Raw genomic sequence first — 23,085 nt, 5'->3', positions numbered from 1 at the left:
TTCCAGGACCCCAGAGTACTATCTATAACTTGCACGGTCCCACTCACAAGTGTTCACAAGCCTCCTTTTGGTTATAACCTTGTGGTCATCCCCAGGTGGAGAGGCACTCACAATGGGTTGAGGCCAGTCCTACAGAAAAGTGATTGCTAAGCTACGTTTGACTGTGGTTCCCATGCACAGCTATCAAAATTTGGGCCCCCGCTGAGTTTCTGTAGCTTCTACCAAGTTTTTCATTGAGATGACTTTAAAAAAAAAAAAATAGAGCACACAAGAGCTCCTTGTCTAGGCACTGAAGATGGTCCATGACACACCCTGACGACCAGAGCAGCCCACGTGCATCGCTCAGTATTTCCCAAAGCATCAGTGCCTCTTCCCTCAGGCTCATCTCCTCACCCTCCCTTGCCTGCCATTCATTCATGTATTCTATCAGAACATATTTATTAGCTACTATTTACTAACCAGGCTTCCCTGGTGGCTCAGTGGTAAAGAATCCACCTGCTAATGCAGGAGACATGGGTTGGAACTCTGGGTCAGGAAGATCCCCTGGAGGAGGAAATGGCAACCCACTCCAGGATTCATGACTGGAGAATCCCATGGACAGAGGAGCCTGGTGGGCTACACTCCACAGGGTCGTAAAAGAGCTGGACACAACTTTGTAATAAACAACAGCGATTTATTAACCATGTGAGCTGTGTAGCATCTGAAGATTTCTAAGACCTAGTCCCTGCCCTCAAGAGGCTCACGGTCTATGGGAAGAGAAGTCGCCATGTATTTGCTCATGCAACAAACATTACGAAGCCCCTGCAGCGCTTTAGGCACTCAGGCCTTGGGGATGTATGTGGCCTTGGAGAATGTGGTCCCTGCTCCATGGAGCTGTTCCAGGTGAGGCTGCAGGCTTTCGATTGTACTTACTATTTCCCTTAGGGCTTCCCTGGTAGCTCAGCTGGTAAAGAATCCACCTGCAGTGCAGGAGACCCCGGCTTGATTCCTGCATTGGGAAGATCCACTGGAGAAGAGATAGGCTACCCACTCCAGTATTCTTGGGCTTCCCTTGTGGCTCAGATGGTAAAGAATCCACCTGCAATGCAGGAGACCTAGGTTCGATCCCTGGGTGGGATGATCCCCTGGAGGAGGACATGGCAATCCACTCCAGTATTCTTGCCTGGAGAATCCCCATGGACAGAGAAGCCTGGCAGCCTACAGTCCTTGGGGTTGCAAAGAGTCGGACACGACTGAGCGATGAAGCACAGCACAGCCCTGTTTCCCTTGCCCAGAACCCTCTCCCTCTTCCTCTCTGCTTATCTGAATCTAACTTACCCTGCAGGGTTGGGTTCAATGATATTGTCTCCTGGAAACCTTTATGACTCCATGGTTAATGACTTTGAGTGAATCTGGGTTCGAATTTTAACAAGGTCACTCCCAAGTTGTGTGACTTCGGGCTGATTGAGTCTGAGAGTCCTTAGCTGCTAGCAATGCCAACTTCACAGGACAGATAAGAGGGGAAATGAGATGGTGTGACATGCCCAGCAAAATAGTAGACCCAAGGCTCTCAAGCACTGGCTATTTCTATTCAGATCTGACTTTCTCTCTTTTCTGGGCACTTTTGAACCTGCTGTTTCAGTCTTTTATTGTTCGGTCAGCGTCAAGCCCAAACTGACGATGCAAAGTGAGTTTGGGAACTGGTCAGAGGGAAGGACAAAAGGAAATCACCAAGATCACAGTCACTTTTTTCTTCCAAAGCTTTAGGGTTAGCCCAAAAGTATTTTCAGTGGCACCTCACCAGCTTATTCTGCTGTGTCCCCAAAACCAATACTGAAAGAAAAAGATATTCCAGCCACAAATGCCAACTTTCCAGCTGGCAGGGGGAGCAGGTTTTGCAGGCCCAGCTGCGGTGTTGGAAGAAGGAAGAATCCAGGTCCCTCCTCCCAGGGAAACAAGCTGCCCTTGTCGGCGAAGCACTAAGGCTGCTAGCTGGGCCCTGAGACTGTCCATCCCAGAGGGCGCAGACAGGGCTATCACTCCCTGTAGACAGTGGGCACAGTGACAATGAACTTGTGAAACCAGAAGCCAAGAAAGGAATTGCTCATCCTACCTCTGACATTTTTAAAATGTGTCCCACTTTCTCTGACAGTCTGCCCTTCACCCCATTCTCAGAATGAGCCAATGATGACTAAACTTTACCAATAAATGCTGAGGAAGTCATGATAGGCCTTCTCACTTTCAGAGGGTCTCAATAACCCCACAAGTGCCCCTGGAAGGTGGAAAGATCTATGCAAATAAATGAGTGGGGCAATGCAGTAATAAAACCACGGGAGCCCTTCAGACGCATTAAACTAGCTGGCTTTGGGATTTAACTTGCCTGGTAAAGGTCACACCATTAAGAGAGACTCTGTTTCACCGCCTTTCTTTAAATGAGCCTGTTAAGTGCAATTCATCTGTGTAATTATGGGATATTAACTCCATTTACGAGGATCCTAAACTCCAGGTGATGGAGCTGCCTCCCACTCAGGGGCACCTGTACAGGGAAGTAAAAAGGTGAGCAGAAGGCATCATTCGAGTCTTCTGGTTTCCGGCCGAAACATCACTTCTCCAGGAGGCTGGGCAACACAGCGGACCCTGGGGGCAGGCTCCTGCCCCTCATCCCACTTCTCAGTTACTGCCTCCCGCCCCACTGCCAGGCTTCCTGCTCCAAGCCGTGTGCACATCGGCACGCCTCATGGGCAGCCCCATCTACATACGCAACCCTTTTAACTATGGGTGACTTTCAGCCAAAAGGATGATGACCATGGCGTCCTCGGCCTCGCATCAGCCGCGCAGGAACACACAGCCAGGAGCGTCTCTGACTCATTCGTCCCCTGCAAAACCTGCCACCCTCAGATCCAGACATTCCAATGCTGTCTTCATCCACCATTCCTACTTCCGGCTGGAGCCAAGAGGCCTCCCCAGAGCACCGAGAGGAAGCTGCTGTGCGCGTTGACGAGAGGGGCCTAAAAGGGAAAAGCCGACACACCCGTATCCACCTGCCCTGGCACTGCCTCCTCACACCCGGGCTTGTCCCAACCTAAACAGGGCAAGGCGGAAACTCACACAACAGGCGGGGCTTCGGCGTGAAGCCAGGCCAGGCTCTCGCTTACAGGGGGGCAAAAGTGAGGCTCAGAGGAGCAGAGCAAAGTCTGATGTTCGAGGTAGGAGAGAGCTGGGACTGGCTAGAACTCAGGTTCCCTCATTCCTATCTAGAAAGTTTCCCAGCCCCCAACCTAGGCCATTCTGTAGGCTCTTTGAAGACAGCAATCAGATCGAGACTTACTCATCTCTGTAACCTCAAGCCTAAGGGCACTGCTGAAGATAAAAATGAAGACTAGCAATTCATAAGGCACCAACTGCCTGCCTGACCTGATGACAAATGCTGTCACCAAACCCCATCTGAAGATCAGAGAAGTTAAGCAACCTGCCAGAAGTCACACAGCTATTAGGAGGCAGATCACTGACAACTGGCCTCATCCTATCCTAATGGACTGGCCTCAGCCCATTCTCCCTTTCCTGGGAGACCAGACCTGGCCAGGAGAATCACAACTGAAGCTACCAAGTTCGGCAGGAACATCTAGTCACAGAATGTCATGTTAAAATTTAGACCTCATGCCCCAGAGATGGATAAACAGACGTAAGGAACACTAAGACCACATTTGACGCGGGCCAGGGGAGCACAAGCAGAAAACAAGGCATGGTGAAAGCTTGGACTGCTTTAAGTTAGACACCCCACCCCTTACTATCTGTGCGACCTTGGCAAGCCTCTTGACCTCTCTGAGGCTCAGTCACCTCCTGCAGGAGATGAGCTAGCTAGCGTGACAACCTCAGGGTTGAATGAGGATAAAAGGAGGATATTTGTAAAACACTTAGATGGAAGAGTGCGTGGCAAACAGCAAATGCTTCATAAGTGCTTGTTAAATAAATAACTTGTTATTTCTAAATCTCTAGGCAATGACAGCAGTGGGAACATAGCAACACTTCCTCCGGCTTATGGCGACCTCACAAACATCTGGAAAATACTCCAGTTGGGAGCAGGCCAGGTCTCTGAGCCCCCATGGTGGTCATAGAGCATTAGGGTCTTGGGTAACTCAGGATGTTATTTATTGAGGCATGATGCCTTTCAACTCCTTTCCTGCAGAGTGCTGTCTGGGTGGCAGTGGGGTGGGGGTTGGTCACAGAGTGAAGCAAGCTAAGAATTACTGGCCCTTTGGCCCAGTAGTTCCACTTCTAAGAATGTACCCTACAGAAATGGTGGCATGGTCATGAAGACTGGCAAATATGCCAGTTTTTTGCAGTAATGAAAAACTGGAAACTACCAAGATATCCACCCAGAGGGGGCAGGTTAATCAACTATGGTACCCCCTAAATGGAATGGTTGCTGCTCAATTGCTCAGTTATGTCTGACTCTTTGTGACCCCATGGACTGTAGCCCACCAAGCTCTTCTGTCCATGGAATTTTCCAGGCAAGAATATTGGAGTGGGTTGCTATTCCCTCCTCTAGGTGATCTTCCCCAGCCAGGGATCAAACCCATGTCTTCTGTGTCTCCGGCATTGCAAGCAGATTCTTTACCATTGTGCCACCTGGGAAGCCCAAATGAAACAGTTAACATACCATTAATTAACGGGAATGACTGTAGCTCTCAAGGATGAGTGGTCACCAGAGGCTTTCGAATCAGGCAAACTCTGGCATCAATGCTCATTCTGCCACTCATTGACTGTAGGAGGCAGAAAAACTGGCCCCCAAAGATGGAGTCACTTCTTAGTCCTCAGAACCTGAGACCATTGCCTCAGGTGGCAAAAGATGTAATTAAGTCAAGGATCCGGAGAGAAGAAGCTTAGTGTGGATTATCCAGATGGGCCTATAAATACAATTACATGTACCCCGATAAGAGGGTTGCAGGAGACTGGAGATAGAGGAGGAAACACAGACACACAGAGAGAAGATGCAAAGACAGAGAAGAGACGGGAGAGATGCAGCCACACACCAAGGAACGCTGGCAGCCACCAGAGGAAGCAAAAGGGGGAAAGAAACAGATTCTCCCGATGCAGCTGCAAGTTGGTATACTGTAAGAAAGAAAACGAGATTCACCCCTAGAGTCTCTGGAGGGCGTATGATCCTATGATACATCGATTCTGAACTTCTGACTCCAGAACTGTGAAAAAATACAGTTCCGGTTTTTTTAAGACTTTTTTTTTAATGTGGACCATTTTTAAAGTCTTTATTGAATGTGTTACAGTATTGCTTCTGTTTTATGTTTTGGTGTTTTGGCTTAAGATGTGGGATCTTAGATCCTCGACCAGGGATCAAACCTGCATCCCCGGCATCGGAAGTCTAAGCCTATTTTGAAACGCTATGTGTTAATTTTGCAAAACTGTTTGTTTTGTACTGGGGTATAGCTAGTTAACAATGTTGTAATAGTTTCAGGGGAGTGGCAAAGGGACTCAGCTATACATATACATGTATCCATTCTCCCCCAAACTGGAAGTCAAAGTCTTAATCACTAGACCAGCCAGGGAAGTCCCCACGCCTGTTGTTTAAAGCAAACCAAGGCTGTGGGCATTTGTTACTGCAGCCACCACCAACGAATATACTCACTGTGTCCCTGGCCCACCCTGCACAGCAGGGTCTACATCGAAAACATGGGAGCCTGGAGAGCTGTGGTGCTGCCGAGCCAGATGATCTATGAGCAGCTTGGCATGGTTCCTGGAATCACGCAGGTGCCACCCCACGTGGTATGGAGGTTCAGACCAAAGGGGCCAGAGCCAGGCTCTGTGTCACCACTTCCAGCCGAGGCAGGCGACTTAGGATTGGTGGTGGTAGTGATGGTGTGGGGCTGGTTGAGACGATTTAAAGGAAGATTTACAACAGGCTTGGTATGCAGTGAGCGCTTGATATCTGCTGCTGCTGCTGCTAAGTCGCTTCAGTCGTGTCCGACTCTATGCGACCCCATAGACGGCAGCCAACCAGGCTCTGCGTCCCTGGGATTCTCCAGGCAAGAACACTGGAGTGGGTTGCCATTTCCTTCTCCAATGCATGAAAGTGAAACGTGAAAGGGAAGTCGCTCAGTCATGTTCGACTCTTCGCGACCCCATGGACTGCAGCCTACCAGGCTCCTCTGTCCATGGGATTTTCCAGGCAAAAGTACTGGAGCGATATCTGCTACCTATTGCTTATTTTTATTACCACCACCACCACCGCTGCTGTCTTAGCCTGCTCATCCGCTATAACCAAATACACAGATGGGTTGGATTCAAGCAACAGACATTTATTCTCTCACAGTTCAGGAGCTACAAGTTCACAATCAAGGTGTCAGCAAGGTGGTTCTCTCCTGAGGCCTCTCTCCCTGCCTTGCAGACGGCTACCCTGTGTCCTCGCATGGACTTGCCTCCATGTGCCTGCATCCCTGGTGTCTCTGTGTCCAAACTTCCTCTTCTTATAAGGACGCTAGTCATATTGGATGAGGATCCACTCTAATGAGCTCGTTTTAACTCAGTCAGCTCCTCAAAGTCCCTATCTTAAAATGTTACATTGGCCATAAAGGCTTGTTGGGTTTTTTCCCCCTTAAGATGTTACAGAAAAATCCGAATGAACATTTGGGCCAACCCGATACAATCACATTCTAAGGTTCCAGGGGCTGGATCTCACCATACAAATTCTAGGGGGACACAATTCAGCTACAACCACCACCATCATCATCACTGACACGATCCCAAAACCTTCCTTGCCCAAAGTCTCTGAGTTACAGAAACCACGGTGTTTTAGTAGGTGTTCTCTGTGAAGGACCAATGAGGCTAATGCTTAGGAAAATATGCTTCTAGAATCATTTAAGTAGCTAAGTTTTGGGTGCTTTTCAGTTATCTGGGAAGCCGGAGTCCTGTGTCCATGAAGCATGAGGCAGTTAGAGGGCTCCTGGGTGCTGTCACTGGCCTTGCTCTCCCCCGGGCTCATTGCACGGGGTTACTTTGGAAACTCGGGATCCACAATGTGTATCTTGGAGAAGAATGTGGTGTTTTGCCTTCTCCTCTCGGCTTCTAGGGCCAGGGCACGGGGAAGGGGGGCAGCCTACGGGCTGGACCAGTGGGCAGAAGAAGGTGGTATACCTAGCGGAAAATGCAAATAAATTCTATTGTACTAAGGCTCCAACCCTCGGCTCTGAAAAGGGAAGTAGGATCATGGCAAAACTTAAAGAAGTGGGTGGCTTATAATGACTCGGAGGCTTCCAGGAAAAAGCCATTCTGAGGGTAAATAACAAAGAAGTCAAACAAAACTGGGTACTCAGTCTGATGTGGCCGCCCAGAAAACAGAAAACAGGAGAAGCCCGTTCCCAGGGAAACCAGACAGACAGCTCATCTGATAGGCCCCTTCACCCCCACCCAGGTGGCCCTGAAGGCAGGAAGCCCAGCATGGAGCTCCTCCCCTGGGACCCGAACACAGAGATGAAGAGCCAGTGACCTTCCACAGCCTCAGGATTTAGATACCGTCATTCAGCTCCACCCATCCATTCTCTTAACTATGGCCAGAGCGATCTTGATCATGATGACCCCAGAGAATGATGGCATATTCACTGAGGGCAAAGAAAGGGACAGGCACTTGACATGCCTTATCTTGGCGCCTTTGAAATGAATTCAGGGGGGCTTGACCCAAAACCTTTCATGATATAGATTAGAATAGAAAATATCAGACCACCCATTTGGGGAAATGTGCATATCACACATTTACTGAGACTAAACATATCAGTATTTCCTACTGTCAAAGTGTTAGAAAGCCCCTGAAAAAGACACATGTTCATTGTAGCCCAATGTTCATTGCAGCACTATTTATAATAGCTGGGACATACAAACAACGTAGATGTCCACTGATGGATGAACGGATAAAGAAACTGTCGTACATATATACGATGGAATATTACTCAGCCATAAAAACGAATGCCTTTGAGTCAGTTCTAATGAGGTGGATGAACCTAGAGTCCATTATGCAGAGAAGTCAGAAAGAGAAAAACAAATAACATATATTAACACATATGTGTGGAATCTAGAAAGATGGTACCAATGAACCTGTTTGCAGGGCAGTAATGGAGACTCAGACATAGAGAACAGACTCGTGCGTACAGAGGAGGGAAGGAGAGGGTGGAATGAATGGAGAAAGTAGTATTGAAATATATACACCACCATATGTGAGACAGATAGCCAATGAGAATTTGCTGTATGACTCAGGGAACTCAAACTGGGGCTCTGTGGCAACCTAGAGGGGTGGGATGGGGTAGAGGTGGGAGGGATGTTCCAGAGGGAGGGGACATATGTATACCTATGGCTGATGCATGATGATGTATGGCACAAATCGACACAATATTGTAAAGCAATTATCCTTCAATTAAAAATAAACATATTTTAAAAAATGCTTGAAAGCCCTGTGTGCTATCATCTTCCCCATCTTACAGAGAAGGAAATGGAGATGCTGCTTTGAACACGAACCCAACACCCCAGTGCCTGCTATGCTCAGAGAGCTGTTGCTCCAATGCTTTCAAAGGCTCCCTACAGGTCTTAGAATAAATCCCCAAACCTCATCCTCACATTCTCACTTCCCTTCACTCTGCACACCAGCTTTCCTTCATTTCCTCTAATACCACCTGCTCTCTCCTGCCCCAGGACCTTTGCATGTGCTGTGCTCTCTGTGTGAAATAGTTCCTACTCACTTATCCAGGCTCAAACCTGCACACCCTTTATCACCTAAACTTCACTTGCTCAGAGAGGTCCTACTCCTTCTCCCCCCAGGCCCCCCCACCCCGATCAGGTCGCACCACCCCACAGAGCACCCTCCTCACCAGGGACCAGTTTCGTGAAAGACAGTTTTTCCATGGATGGGGGCAGGGGATGTTTTGGGGGTGATTCAAGCTCATTATATTTATTGTGTATTTCATTTCTATTATTATTACATCAGATCCACCTTAGATCATCAGGCATTAGATCCCAGAGGATGTGGACCCCAGAATAAATCACTACAGAAATATTCCTTATTGTTTCCATAAGGTCCGTAAGGGCAGGGACTGTGTCTACTCTGTTGCCAAGTGCATCCCCAGAGTGCAGTATAGTGCAAGAATTCCACAGATATTTGATGAATGCGCAAACGAGCCAGCCAGAGAGTGATAGTCTTGCTGGGAGACACAGAAACCATAAACAAGTATCAGGTGAGGAGTCCGATACCTCAAATCACAGACGGCTTTACTGCTTATTTAACTTATATGCAGAGTACATCATGAGAAACGCTGGACTGGAAGAAACACAAGCTGGAATCAAGATTGTCGGGAGAAGTATCAATAACCTTAGATATGCAGATGACACCACCCTTATGGCAGAAAGTGAAGAGGAACTAAAAAGCTTCTTGATGAAAGTATAAGAGGAGAGTGAAAAAGTTGGTTTAAAGCTCAACATTCAGAAAACTAAGATCATGATATCTGGTCCCATCACTTCATGGGAAATAGATGGGGAAACAGTGGAAACAGTGTCAGACTTTATTTTGGGGGGCTCCAAAATCACTGCAGATGGTGACTGCGGCCATGAAATTAAAAGACACTTTACTCCTTGGAAGAAAAGTTATGACCAACCTAGACAGCATATTCAAAAGCAGAGATATTACTTTGCCGACTAAGGTCCATCTAGTCAAGGCTATGGTTTTTCCTGTGGTCATGTATGGATGTGAGAGTTGGCAAGGCTGAGAGCCGAAGAATTGATGCTTTTGAACTGTGGTGTTGGAGAAGACTCTTGAGAGTCCCTTGGACTGCAAGGAGATCCAACCAATCCATTCTGAAGGAGATCAGCCCTGGGATTTCTTTGGAAGGAATGATGCTAAAGCTGAAACTCCAGTACTTTGGCCACCTCATGCGAAGAACTGATTCATTGGAGAAGACCCTGATGCTGGGAGAGATTGGGGGCAGGAGGAGAAGGGGACGACCAAGGATGAGATGGCTGGATGGCATCACTGACTCGACGGATGTGAGTCTGAGTGAACTCCAGGAGCTGGTGGTGGACAGGGAGGCCTGGCGTGCTGCGATTCATGGGGTCACAAAGAGCTGAAAACGACTGAGTGACTGAACTGAACTGAATTGAAATTACTGCATGAAAACATCCGAATATTGAAATCCGACAAGCCTGGGTTCAAATCCAACCTCTATGATGTACCAGCTGGCTGACCTGGATAAATGACTCAATCTCTCTGAATCTCTGTTTCCTCATCTGTCAAATGAATGTGATATTTATCTCAATGTTGTTAGCATTAAATGAGGCAGCCTAGATCATGGCCTCACCCATAGTGGGAAACCCCCTAATTGGAGCTGGTATTAAATTTTTATAGAACATTGTTCTCCATGAAGCCTCCCAGGTTCCCAGACATGACATCCAGTGTGGGGCTTGACAGAGTGCAGTCTGGGGCAACCGCCAGGGAGGAAAATCTGACAAGATCTACAACCTGGGGGCTCAGATAGTAAAGAATCTGGCTGGAATGAGGAAGACCTGGGTTCGATCCCTGGGTTGGGAAGATCCTCTGGAGAAGGAAACGGCAACCTACTCCAGTATTCTTGCCTGGAGAATACCATGGACGGAGGAGCCTGGTGAGATACAGTCCACGGGGTCACAGTCACATATGACTGAGTGACTAACACACACAAAATGACGAAGGTTGTATCCTCGGACACAGCAACGCTACTTCCAGGGATGTTACTCTGGGCATGTCGAGTGGCTTCTAAAACCAGAGCTTTCCTACAGCCTTCTTTATAACAGCCAGGGGTCGGGAAGACCCCAAATGCTCAGCACCGAGGACTGGCTCTGACTACTATGGTGTCCCATACACTGGGATCTAAGAAAGAAGGGTCAACAAACTGCATTGCACTGACTGGGGTGCTCTCCGGGGACGCTCTGAACAAAGCGTATTAAAAAGCTAAACATAAGAATCATGTGTACGTTAGGCTCCCATCTACATAAAAAAGATGAAAAAGCATATTTGCATATTTCACTAAATGAGCATGAAGTATCTCTGAAAAGACAGACCAGAAACTGGTAACCCTGGTTTTCCCCAGGAAGGAAGCTGGGTGGCAGGAACTCAGTGGGGGAGCACTTTCTCTATAAACCCTTATGTAATTTTAAAATTTTGAAACATGAAAATGTATTACTTTTTCAAATAAATAAGTAAAAACAAGTGATGCACCCCGCCCCCCCCCCCACTTCCCTCCCCTTCTCAAAAGTCCAATACAACATAGCTTATACGATTTGTTCAGTCACTCAGTTCTTAGAAGTTGGGATTCAAACTGGGCTCCTGATCCCCAGGGCAATGCTCTAAAATTACCACTCATTCATTCAACACAAATTTATTTATTTAGCATTTATTCTACAATAGGAGCTGCCTTGTGGAGGGATAAATGAGCCAGAAAATAAACCCTGGTAAGAAAAGATGAAGGGGAAAACCAATTTCTTTCCATCTTCGCATCATGCATCACAAACCATCCCAAAGGGCTGAGCCTAAAACATCCCGAAGAGTGGACAGAAACAACCCAGGTTCAAGGAGGCGTCCACAGACCAATCCAATCTGGATTTTGCCATCTTAGGGTAAAAGCCCAGCTGTCCCAGATCTGAAGTTTTCAAGAGAAGCCCCAAATCCAGACCTATTAAAATGTTTAAATCACTCAATGTGCAAGAGTTGGCAACTAATTCACCAGGCGGACTAACACCTTAGGGGCCTCACATAACCCTTCCCAGCTGGGATAGGAAGGGTTCCCAGTAGTAAAGAATCTGCCTGCCAATACAGGGCTGCAGGAGATCCGTGGGTCAGTCGGGAAAATCCCCTGGAATAGGAAATGGCAACCCACTCCAGTATTCTTGCCTGGACAATCCCATGGACAGAGGAGCCTGGTGGGTTACAGTCCATAAAGTCACAAAGTCGGACTCGACTAAAGCAGCTTAGCATGCATATGGGTCTGTGACCTTTATTTTATCCTATCATAGCTATGACCACCAGCCTTCTCACACTTTTTACCCAGAGCCTAATTAGAGTATAACGTAAGCCCGCACTACCCAGCTGCTGTGGCCTTGGATAAATAACTTCCTTTCCTAAGATCCATTGATTTCTCAGGTAAGTAAGAAACTTGCCGATGGCCATGGTAACCTCTCAGCACTACCTGCCATGTGTTCAACCCCTACCCTGTGAGGCCCACATAACTAGGCCCCTTTGACAGACCACGAGGGGGATTAGACCCTGACACAGTGCAAACGCAGAACCAGCCCTCAGCCTTCTGTCATCTCCCACTTGCCGTATCATCTAATTGGTCAAACTCTTAACTAACCAGCTCTCTCTCTTATCTCACCCTCACTCCATCATTGCTTCCTCAGTGAAGCCACAAGCACCCTCTCCTCCCCTCTACACTACATACACACCCAGATACACTCTTCAAACAGGGCCAGTCAGCAGCCCCTGAGATTTCGCTAAAAGAAACACATAGCAAACAGCCTGCTAAGCCAACCTAGGAAACCAGATCTGAGCTACCTGGCGCCCGAACGTTTTTAAGAACAGTGGGACCATTTTCCAGATCAATTGCTTCCCATGACGATTTTCCTCTTGTCGGTGTTGGTAGGAATATACTAACCATCATCAGAGGCTGGCCCAGATGGTGGGGTAATGCTGAGCCTCTGTGAGCAACTATCATCTCAGTCCATTTCTGTCCTAAAGCAATGAGGCAGTTTTTATTATTTTCATTTTGCAGAGGAAGAAACTGAAGCCTGGGAATTAACTTGCCAGAAAACTAGTTAAGTGGGACCAAAAGTCAAATCGCACCTGATTCCACGACCTGAACCTCCAACCCACCGTTTTAACAACAGGTCTGCCACAGGCCCACCTCCCATACTTCCCCTCTCAACCATCGCCAACAGCTTCTTACCCGGTTCAGGCAGCCAGTGAGCTCTGTCCCTTACAGGAAGGAGGTTTTTGTTTCTTCATAGTCCCTTCGAGAGAGCTGAAGTCATTGCACTTGTTTACTTGTTCACAGCCTGACTGGCCCTGAGGGCACGTAAGTTCTTTAAAGACGTGTGAGAGCTGGCTGGACTTGCTCGCCATTGTACCCTGCTATGCGCACAGTGCTATGCACATAAAAGATGCCCAGGAAACAAGGTTGAATATTGGGATGAAATGTGGACTTCCAGACCAGCAAGTGGAACAACACTTCCATTTCTGAAAGTGAAACTCTTAGTCAGTCAGTCATGTCCCACTCTTTGCAGCTCCATGCATCACAGCCCGCCAGGCTCCTCTGTCCATAGGATTCTCCAGGCAAGAATACTGGAGTGAGTAGCCATTCGCTTCTCCAAGGGATCATCCCAACCCAGGGATCGAATCTGGGTCTCCCGCATTGCAGGCAGATTCTTCACCCATTTGAGCCAAGCATACACAAGGGACCAGAAAAATACCCTTCCTTCTGCTTGAACTGGGGTCCACCTTAGCATCACTGGACCTAGGCCACGTGGGCAAGAAGTCCTGGGTCTGCCTGCTGGTCAGTGGAACCTACGAGCACAGCAGAGGAAGGCGCCGGCTGCAGGACATGGCACACTTATTTGGATTAAGACCCACCTTTGCAACTTGTAGGAGACAAAAACCAGCAGGAGACAGACATTCTCACAAACAAGAAAATGTTAGGAATCAAGTTTGGACTATGGAAAAAGTTCAACAGGAAGAATGAGACAACTTTCTCAGTCCTCCGCTGGAAATCAGACGCAGACGGAAGAGTCTGGGAGTCCGAATTTGTGCAAGAGTAAATACTGCACAAACAGGATGCAAGCGCCTGTTTCTCTCTGCTTCACAAGGTTGGCAAAATGTCCCTGGAACTCAGAGCACTGACAATCCCGATCCATCTAGAAATAATTATTTCATTCCAGCATCATCACCCAGGCCTGCCAACCACAATATAATCATCAGAAAAATCCCCTTCTGTGATACAAGTCAAACAAAACTGTGGGGAATAACCACACCTCTTATTTACTCCTCTCGAAGCCCCACTTTAAGTATCAAGTTTCTTGGAGAGCAAATTGTTTGGGTGTGGCCCATAAATGCCATCCAGAGTGATTCTGCAGTGCCTCCCAGATGATAAACTGAAAAGTCTAGACACCAGTGGTCGCAGAGACTGACCACGCATGATGTAATTGCTGACATGGAACATACATAAAACCCTGAGGGGTGACAGAGCGGTCAGAAGCTACTGTCTGGCAGCCAGCAAGAGTTTTCAGGGTGGGGAGATGTGCTCTAGAATAACATGTGTGATTTACTAAAAATTAGCTTCACTCTCTCATTGCAGGAACAAGATGGAGTGCTTTCTCATAAGAAAAGGAGACGAAGGGAAGGGGCTCTTCTCCCATGTCGTGGGGCCAAGTGCAAAGAGCGCTGGAGAGAGGCAGGAGCCTGAAGGGGCTCTTGGGATCTGATCATTTCAGGGAGGTCATGAGTTCGATTCAAGTTCATGTAACAACCACATGTTAGAAGGTCTGCTGTGTGCCAGGATCTGAGTAGGAAAAAACGGTTCAGAACAAGGAAGAATGGAGTATCTGCCCCCAGGGGGCTCAGGGGCTCACAGGAAATACTCAAAAGTCATGCTATAAATGCACTATTACACCAACGGCTGTAATTGAAGATGGATGGTTGAGACAAGACCGAGGCAGAAAGATTAAATCGCCTTCTCCAGTTACAAAGCAAAGCTAATGAAAGGTCGCCCGAAAAATACATGCTCTCCTTTTTCTTGTCTGTTTCTCTAAAGAATATGGGCACTGGACATTGGGAAGGAAATCTGGGGAAGAAAAAAACAAGCTTTTGGAGGTAAAGCTCAACAGGTACCCTTTTAAAATCTGGCAAGGAAGGGACCAAATATTACGCTTTAATAAATATCAGTAAGCACCCACTATCCAGAGCACAAAGAAGAGCCAGATGTGGTCCTATCAATAATAAAGAAAAGAGAAAAAAGGAGCAGGAATTTGGTCGTGATTAAAGAAAAACACAGGAAGGCCTAAAGCACTGATGGCAAACAACTCAATGCCTGCAGTGGCCCAAGGCAGAGAACACGCCCAGGCTTGGAGGCCCAGGTGGGGCCGCAGCAGACTAAGGAGAACCCTCAGTCTTCTTTCTATTTCTTAAAAAAAAAGCTGGAAGCCCGGGTTTACGTGTCAAATCTCCCAATTTTTAAATACTGGAGCAAATAATCTTTTTTTTTTTTTTCTTTTTTCAAAACAGGGCTCAAACCAAACAGGACATTTCTGATGCCCAAGTCTGGCCCCTGGGCTGCCAGTTTGAGGCCCCTTGCCTTAAAGAGTTGGCTACAGAAAAACAAGTATAGTTCGTAACTGCCAGGGCCAGATGAATAACGAGGAAAGAGTGTGATGGTCACTCGGGAGGCCTGTAGGAAGATGAATCCAGACCTGGGAAAAATAATCGGACCAGCAAAATAAAACTTCAGAGGCCTGTGGTAGACCACTCACCACTGGCACCTGCACAACACTTTGTATGGTCAGCTTTAGGGATCTGTGGGTTCTGAGCCCTCGAATACAGAGGGCCACGTGTAAAGACTTGAGCATCCTTGGATTTCAGTCCAGGGAAGAGAGACCTCCTGCACCAGTTTCCTACAGATACCAAGGGATGACTAGTTTCTAAAGCTCATTTTCACATTCACCTCATCTGATCTCCCCAACAACTCTCAGAAGTAGGCATCACTATGACCCCTATTTTAGAAGTAAAGAGTTTCTGGTTCAGAGGCCAGGGAAGGAACTTGTCTCCAGTCCCACAGTTATGAAAGGGAGGACTTTCATAACTGAGTCCAATAGCACCAGGACTCAAGTCTGGGACGAATACTTTTGCATAATTTCAAAGAGGAGAACTCCAGGCTATCCTGACATACAGCCAGCCTTTACAACACCGGTCTAGCAAAAACTAATGTTCTCAACCAAGGGTGATCTTGCCCCCATCTCCTCCCGAGGGAGACATTCAGCAATGTCTGGAGGTATCTTTTGCTGCTATAATGTGAGGAGGTGTGGTACCTTCCTCAAGCATCTAGCCAATAGACGTCAGGGATGCCTTTAAACATTCTACAGCACACAGGACAGCTTCCTATGACAAAGAACTATCCAGCCCCAAGTGTCGATATGGATAAGGTTGAGACCCTGGTCAGACTCTAGTGCCTGGCTACTTAACTTGAGACCTAAGAATCAGCAGAATCGGCATCACTTGGGAGCTTGTTAGACATTCAGGCCCCACCGCATGCCCACTGAATCAGATTCTGTGATTTAACAAGATCCCTGGGTGATCTGCATTTACCTGAGGAAGCACAGCCCTAGACCAGGCTTCCTTGGCCATGTCGGAATTTTTGCACAGGAAGAAGACCAATCGCGTTATTTTGTAGACAGCAACAGTGAGCGATTGGCCCCGGTCAGACTGCTTGCCCACGGCAATCTCTGATCTCAAATCCAGATCAACCCAGATCTCAAATCCCTGTCCTGCACTATCTCTGAGATGCCAGCCAGGACCAACATATGGCCTTTTTGTACAACTCTCTCATCTGCAAAGTTGATACTGACCTTTGGGGGTGTCTTGGGGACTTTTCTGAAGCCTGAAAGGAATCAATTATCCTGCTGGCTGAGATTTTTTTTAATGATCTCAGAACACTGCATGGGATAACCATGTTCACCCACCACTTTTGCCGGCAGATATTTTACAATGAAAGTGGTCACACAGCTGCCACAGTGGTGGACTCCAGTGGCCAGCAAGTAGCAGAGTTCTCCAAAATGACGGCGGCAGCTGACGTGGTCTCCCCACGACACCTGCGGAAAAATGCTGAACCCGTTCCAGAGGAGTATTTAGAATTCAACGACAAGGGTAAAAGGCTTTACACGGAGGATTTACCCAGCTGAGGTCACGAGCAGGTTGTAACAGGGTGTGAGGCAGCTTAGCTCAGAATAATACAGACGCACACCAGAGTCCTTGCTGGATTTTTGCCCCCAGTCCTTGGGAAGAAGAGGAAAACAAATTCCTTCACGTATTCTCCCAGGCTCAGCTAAATGGACATATATTCTAGTTCCTGAATGGCCAAGGCAGTCCCAAGCGGTCCCTTAATCCTAGTATTTGCTAGAAATAACCGTTGTCACAGATGCCTTCAACAAAACACAGAACTCCGCCTGCGTCCAGAAGAGCCAGCAAAGTTGAATAAAGTGCTGTAACAAATGAGGAGAGAAGCAAGAAACTGGAGGTGTTGCTGGTGCATGGTGGCCAGCTAACGTGAAACCAGAACACTGAATGGTATTGAGAGAAATCTCACATTTACCCCCCAAAATCAAGGTGAGGTGTACTTAGAATTAGAGGTAAGTACATGTTTTTTTGGAGCCTATGATTATATGCAAAATAAATCACACAAATAATTATGAGACGCTGCTTGGGCACTGGCAGGGGTAGATGTTGACCTGGTTTTTCCAGAGGCCATGGTCAAGAGGGAGAGGGATCTTAGCGTGAGTCCTATGGCTCTCCAGGACCCTCTGGGCACAGCTCACCCATAAGCGCAACAGGGCTAGGAAGAGGGTGAGGCGAGTGACCTCTCTCTCAGGGCCACGCCCTTGACAGCTCACTCGCCTCACCCTAGTGCGTGCATGCGTGCGTGCGTGCGTGCGTGCGTGCGTGTGTGCGTGCTCACTCGCTTCAGTTTTGTCCAACTCTTTGCCACCTTACGGACTGTGACCAGCTAGGCCCCTCTGCCCATGGGGATTTTCCAGGCAAGAATACTGGAGTGGGTTGCGGTTTCCTCCTCCAGGGGATCTTCCCAACCCAGGGATGGAATCTGCATCTCCTGTGGCTCCTGCATGGAGGCGGATTCTTTACGGCTGAGCCACCAGGGAAGACCCCAGCTCACTCTAGACCTAGCCTCAAAGCATACACACCACCTGCTTCCAAAAAGATCACTCATATTTTTGACTGAAAGCTTACACAGAGTAAAGGTGGTTGATTTTCATTTTAAACCTAACCTTTAACTACGGAGAAAAATGAGCAAGCCATGACCCATCCCCAAAACCTCACAGAGCAGTCCTCACATTTCTGACAAAGAACTCAGATAACTGACTTGCTCTCCAATCAGCACAGAGCCAGCTAAACCGGGCTGCTGGCTTCTGCTTCGTAACGAAGCCAGTTTATAATAATATCATTTATTATCCTGCTACAGAAATGGAATATTTTTTAAAGGGAGGAGATAGAGAATGTCCTCCACACATTTGAAGAATATTTAAAAAGCCCCCAAATCACCAGAATATGTTAGGAGTTGGAACTATCAGAGGGGGAAAAAAAAAAGTCAGCTTAAATTTAATAGACCATTTAAATTCCTAGTTGACAGTAATTAAAGAGCAAGCAGTATTTCTTTAAACGGCTGCTAGACAGAACTTAATCCAATTTAGGTAATCACTAACCTTTACTATTTTTTTTTTTTCTCTGTCTTTCTCTCTCTGTCTAAATGGAATCCAAGGATTGATCTACAAAGGCCATAAACTGGCAAAGCATAAGAAAAGAATATTTAAAGAGAGAGAGACTGGGTGACTGTTACCTCAAAGAGTCAAGTCCAATTAAAATGGAAACAAGTCTGGGGCTCCCTAATTTAAATTGACTATAACCTGGGGCTTCTAAGGAGGCTTCTTCACAGCAGAAGCCAGGCCAAGAGAGGTGGCAGTACTTCCTCCTGCATTCTCCCGTTTCAGCACCTGTTGGGCAGGCTGATCACCAGGTCCTGCCCACCAGGGCGACAGCCATCTCCTGCCAGACCAGCACCAGTAATTCTTACAGTCACAGCACCTTCTGGGCCTCTCTCCTTCTTCCATGGAATAACTACTCTCAAAATTACCCACACTGTCCCTTCGGTTCCTCCAATGTTAACCCAATCCCTGTCCTCTCATTTTAATGCGACCACACTGCTCTGATTCAGAAACTTCCATGTGAACAACTAGGACCTTCTTGAGATCCTGGGATCCTAGGTTCTTCATGGAAGGCCTTCAAGGACACATATCAGAATATACTAGAAAGAACAAGGGGCTTGAGTTAATAGCTGTGTGACATCAGGAAGTAATTAACCTCTCTGAGTCTTCGTTTATCACATCTTAAAATCAGGAAAAGAATATCTACCTGCTTGATTGTTGAGAGGTTCACCTGCTTGATTGTTAAGAGGTTCAAATAACATTACCATGACTGAACCTAGCCAGTAACTGCCCAGGAAATAAATTGGCTCCTTTAACTGTACGTTTTAAGGTAAACCTTGAATCTCCAGCCCCTGCCCAAACCATGAATTAAGTTCAACACTGATGCCCCATCATTGCTTAGCATCACTCAACCTTCTTCTTAGCTCCAAAGGGGATTCTTCCCTTGTAAAACAGTACCTTCTGCTCATCAAGGTACCACTGTCTCTGTTCCCAAATTATTAAACTCATAGCCTGTACAAAACCCACAAAATATTTTATTCCCAACACTCAGCCACTGAAATATTAATTTATAATAAACAGTTAACAAATGATAGTTTCTATAAGCATTGCTTTTAGCAAGAATTTAGTTTCACATATATAGAGGCAACTCTAGGGAACAAACTTTAAATGCTGAACACCCCACAGTAGAGATCTTTCAGAAGGCCTCACACTATTTCTCACATCAATTCTGTATCAATCTATCTCTGTAAAAAAAAAAGGGGGGGGGGGTGAAAAAAGGCTACAATTCAAGTTTCTGTGTATTCTACATGTACAAGGGCAGTACAAAAGGAATGACCACAGGAGACTGTTCACATGCACACCTACAAATTCCCTAGGATAGAGAACGTATTAAGAAATCCACAAAGTCCTTATTGATTTCAATTTGACAGATGAATGGTCGAAATACTGCATGTACATTGTTAATAAACAAAGTGAAGATTATGACATTAGGTCTGGATCCCCAGAATGAAATTTTCAAATACCAGTGAGATGGTTTTTAAAGATAAGACGAGGATTACCCCCCCTCCCCGCCCCCCAGTGAGTCACTCTATGATATTTAAAAGAAAGAAAAGAGAAAAGCCACCAGTTAATCAACTATAAAATGATCTTATCAACGACTGAGGCCCTGAAAGGAATGACATCTTCAGAGATGGCTGGCACTTCAAGGCTGGAGTAACAGATCTGGAACCCATTCTCCACTCCAGGGTGTGTGTGCCTGTTACTGAGTCCAGGCTCGCTCTGCTTGCTGCACAGAGGGCAGTGAATCCAAGAGGCAAGGTGTTAAGGCAAGGAACAGGACTTTATTTGGAAAGTCGCCTGACCAAGATGGCAGACTAATGTCTCAAAATAACCATCCTGTCAGAGTCTGGATGCCAGATTCTTTTATGCATCAGTGATGGGGGGTGGTAAGGAAACAAACTAAAAAGCCCATTTAATCTTGCAAGTATCTCCTAGAGTAGCAAGCCTCAAATAGAGTGATGTGTTAATGTCTTCCTTCCTGCCATCTACAGGTGGAGGAGTTCTGAATAAAGGCACTTTAGCTTAACAGTCAAGCAGAAGGGCAGGATTCTCAGAGGCAGGCCATTATGTGTGATTATAATAACAAAAGAAATAGATCTAGCTTTGACTCTTCCCTGTTATATGACTTTGGACAAATTTAAGCCCTCTAAGCCTCAGTGGACTTAACTATGTCATGCAGAAATGATAGTACTCATCTCCTCATTTTTTGGGTGCAGATTATATATCAAAGTTTCTTAGTGCAAAGTCTGATATAATAAGACTTCAAGAGGTGTTTGTCCCCCTCCCCTTTTATAAAATAAAGGCAAGATTTTTGAAATGTTCAAACACAGACCATTGTTGAAATCTTACCCATGTGAAATAAAAACACAACCATGACTCTCTGGATCTGAAAGAAATTAAGTCTCCTCATTGAGAAATAAGCTTGTTTAAACTAAGTCCTTAAGAAATAACCAGGTCAAACAACCTTATTTCTAATACCTTTCTTTTTTACACTACTGACGGTTCTGGCTCTAATCGTCAATGGAATACTGAAAGGATGATGGTTGGGGGTTGAATAAAACCAAAGACAACTTTGTGGATTAACCAAGCATTGTTGCCTTTATCTGCCACATTCTATAAAAACACTGAACAGCACTCAGTCAGATTTCTTGGGCTCAATACAACCAGAGAAGGCCCACCAGCCAGGTTCCACAGAGAGGAGTGTTGCACTTTTCTTAGTCCTACTAGGAAACTCACAAGAGACTAAATTTAAAACGTGGCTAAATTAGTTCTGCAAGTGCCGTCTCGCCTTCAGATACAGGTGCTGTGCCTGTTGTCAGTTACGGCGGCTCCCGCCCGCTCCCCCCCCCGCCCGCCCCGCTCCCCCAGCAATTTACTAGAACACAGTCCCATGACATTTGGCAGCATGCAGGCCAGTGAAATGTCATGACTGCACCCACAGTGATCAGGATCACTAAAGGGAAGTAAAAAGGGCCACCTCTGAGGTTTGATCAGCAAGCGCCCTTTGGTGGGGAAAGGGGAGGGGGAGCAGAAGCCGGAGACAATCTGGACTTGGTGTCCTTGACCGCTTTGGTCCTTTGCAATGGGTCGTTTGGATCTGCACGCACCGTGTGGGCAATAGGTCTAGAACTCTACCCGGCAGGAATGTCTGGAGATTCTAGCCCATAACTTTTCCAAGTGGGTCTCCGGAGCAAACATGCCTCTGAGCCACCTCGCGTGAGCCTTCCGTCTTGTGAGATGCATCGTAAACTGAAACTTTGCATACCGCAGGACTGCAGTGGTGTCTATAAATACTCACCGCCTTACTGCTGACCAACAAAACGCGGGCTCCCGGCACCGCGGGGGAAGAGGCGGTGGCATGTGACCCAAGGCGGAGGCTAGGAGGAACAGGGGAAAACCCTATTGCCAACCAGGGAGGCACCCCAGAGCCGATTCCTGAAGCACGGTTTGCAAGTACAGAACCTGGTCTGATCCTGGGCGGCCGCCCCTAGGAAAAGGGGGAAGAAAGCTGGAACCAGAGTCTCGAGGCAGGAGTCAAGATTCCAGAGCGCCCCCCTGTGCTGGCAAAGAGCTCTGCGTGCGCGCACAGTAGGCGCGCAGAGGAAAGCCTCCCCAAAACGAGGGCTGGCGGGAAAGAGGTAGCGGAGAGGGGATGCTGCTGGCGAGGAGGGCCGCCCGCCCCAGTCCGCCCCAGTCTGCGGAGCGCGCACTTCAGCAGCGCTCGGGACAAAGCGGTTCCCTTCTCTGGCCTCCCCTCCCAAGCCCCTCTCCGAAAAGAAGGGGGAATAGCAGGAAAAGATGGAGTGTTTGGGGGCGCCGAATCGCCCGCGCCCGAGTAGGGGCAGTTCTTGAGATTTGCACCTCAAAAGGGCCAAAGGGGAGAACGAGAGAGACCTACAAGCAAACTTTCTTTTTCGATCTCCAGGGACAGCCTGGGTCCTAGGATCGGCGGCGTCCCTCGCCCATCCTAAGCCACCGACGCGGGGAACGTTCCTCCCCTCCCCGGCCCCCCACGGTGGTCGCGAGCCCCGTACTCTGTGCCCGCCTGCAGCGTCGGATACGAGGACCCTTAACCACGCGAGGGCCCCCACCCGGTTGCCCCCAGATGTAACGTTTTCCCCAAGCCCCCTCCGCGAGCCCCGCTGGATTGTGCCCGGTGTGCCCGGCGATTGTGTTCTCAATCCCGTGCCACTGCTGACCCTAAGGCTCCAGCTCCTCCCGAGTCACCTCGAGTCTACGCACCCCCGCAGCTCGCCTCCGCCCGACTCTGCGCGCCCGGGGAAAAGTTTCCGGTCTTCCCGAGAAAGTTTTCTCACCCGCGAGCAAAGAGCGACCTGGATGGCTCTCGCCACCGCGCGGTGCCCAGCTCCCTTTCTTCCCTCCTCTCCCGGCTCTGCGGGGTCCTGTCCAGCCTCAAGTCCGCTCCGGCGCGAGTCCACAGTCGCGGTGGCGGCGGAGCTCCTGGACCCAAGCTGGTGACACGTTTCCCTCCTCGCTCATCTTACGACCTCCCCCTCCTCCTCCCACCGCCCCCCGCTCCTC

At 47.8% G+C, this 23,085-nt stretch overlaps 1 protein-coding gene across 8 annotated transcripts in view; it reads right to left on the bottom strand.

The window, feature by feature from the left end:
• Positions 1-23,085, bottom strand: part of PRR5L (proline rich 5 like) — a 157,441-nt gene that overhangs the window by 54,491 nt on the left and 79,865 nt on the right. For 3 of the 8 annotated variants that reach the window (XM_004016409.5, XM_042233365.1, XM_042233366.1), the window contains exon 1: positions 22,860-23,046. The exons of 2 other annotated variants lie outside the window; for them this stretch is intronic. The gene's annotated coding sequence lies outside the window, so the exon portion shown is untranslated. Of the gene's footprint in view, positions 1-912; positions 12,980-21,841; positions 22,031-22,785; positions 23,047-23,085 lie in introns of those variants that run through there. 3 more of the 8 variants (XM_042233364.1, XM_042233363.2, XM_060400059.1) reach the window with 3 other exon arrangements.

This window comes from Ovis aries, chromosome 15, assembly GCF_016772045.2.
Source record: "Ovis aries strain OAR_USU_Benz2616 breed Rambouillet chromosome 15, ARS-UI_Ramb_v3.0, whole genome shotgun sequence".
Lineage (NCBI taxonomy): Eukaryota > Metazoa > Chordata > Mammalia > Artiodactyla > Bovidae > Ovis > Ovis aries.
Note: the sequence above shows the minus strand (reverse complement) of the source record. Positions and strands in the feature narration are given on the sequence as shown.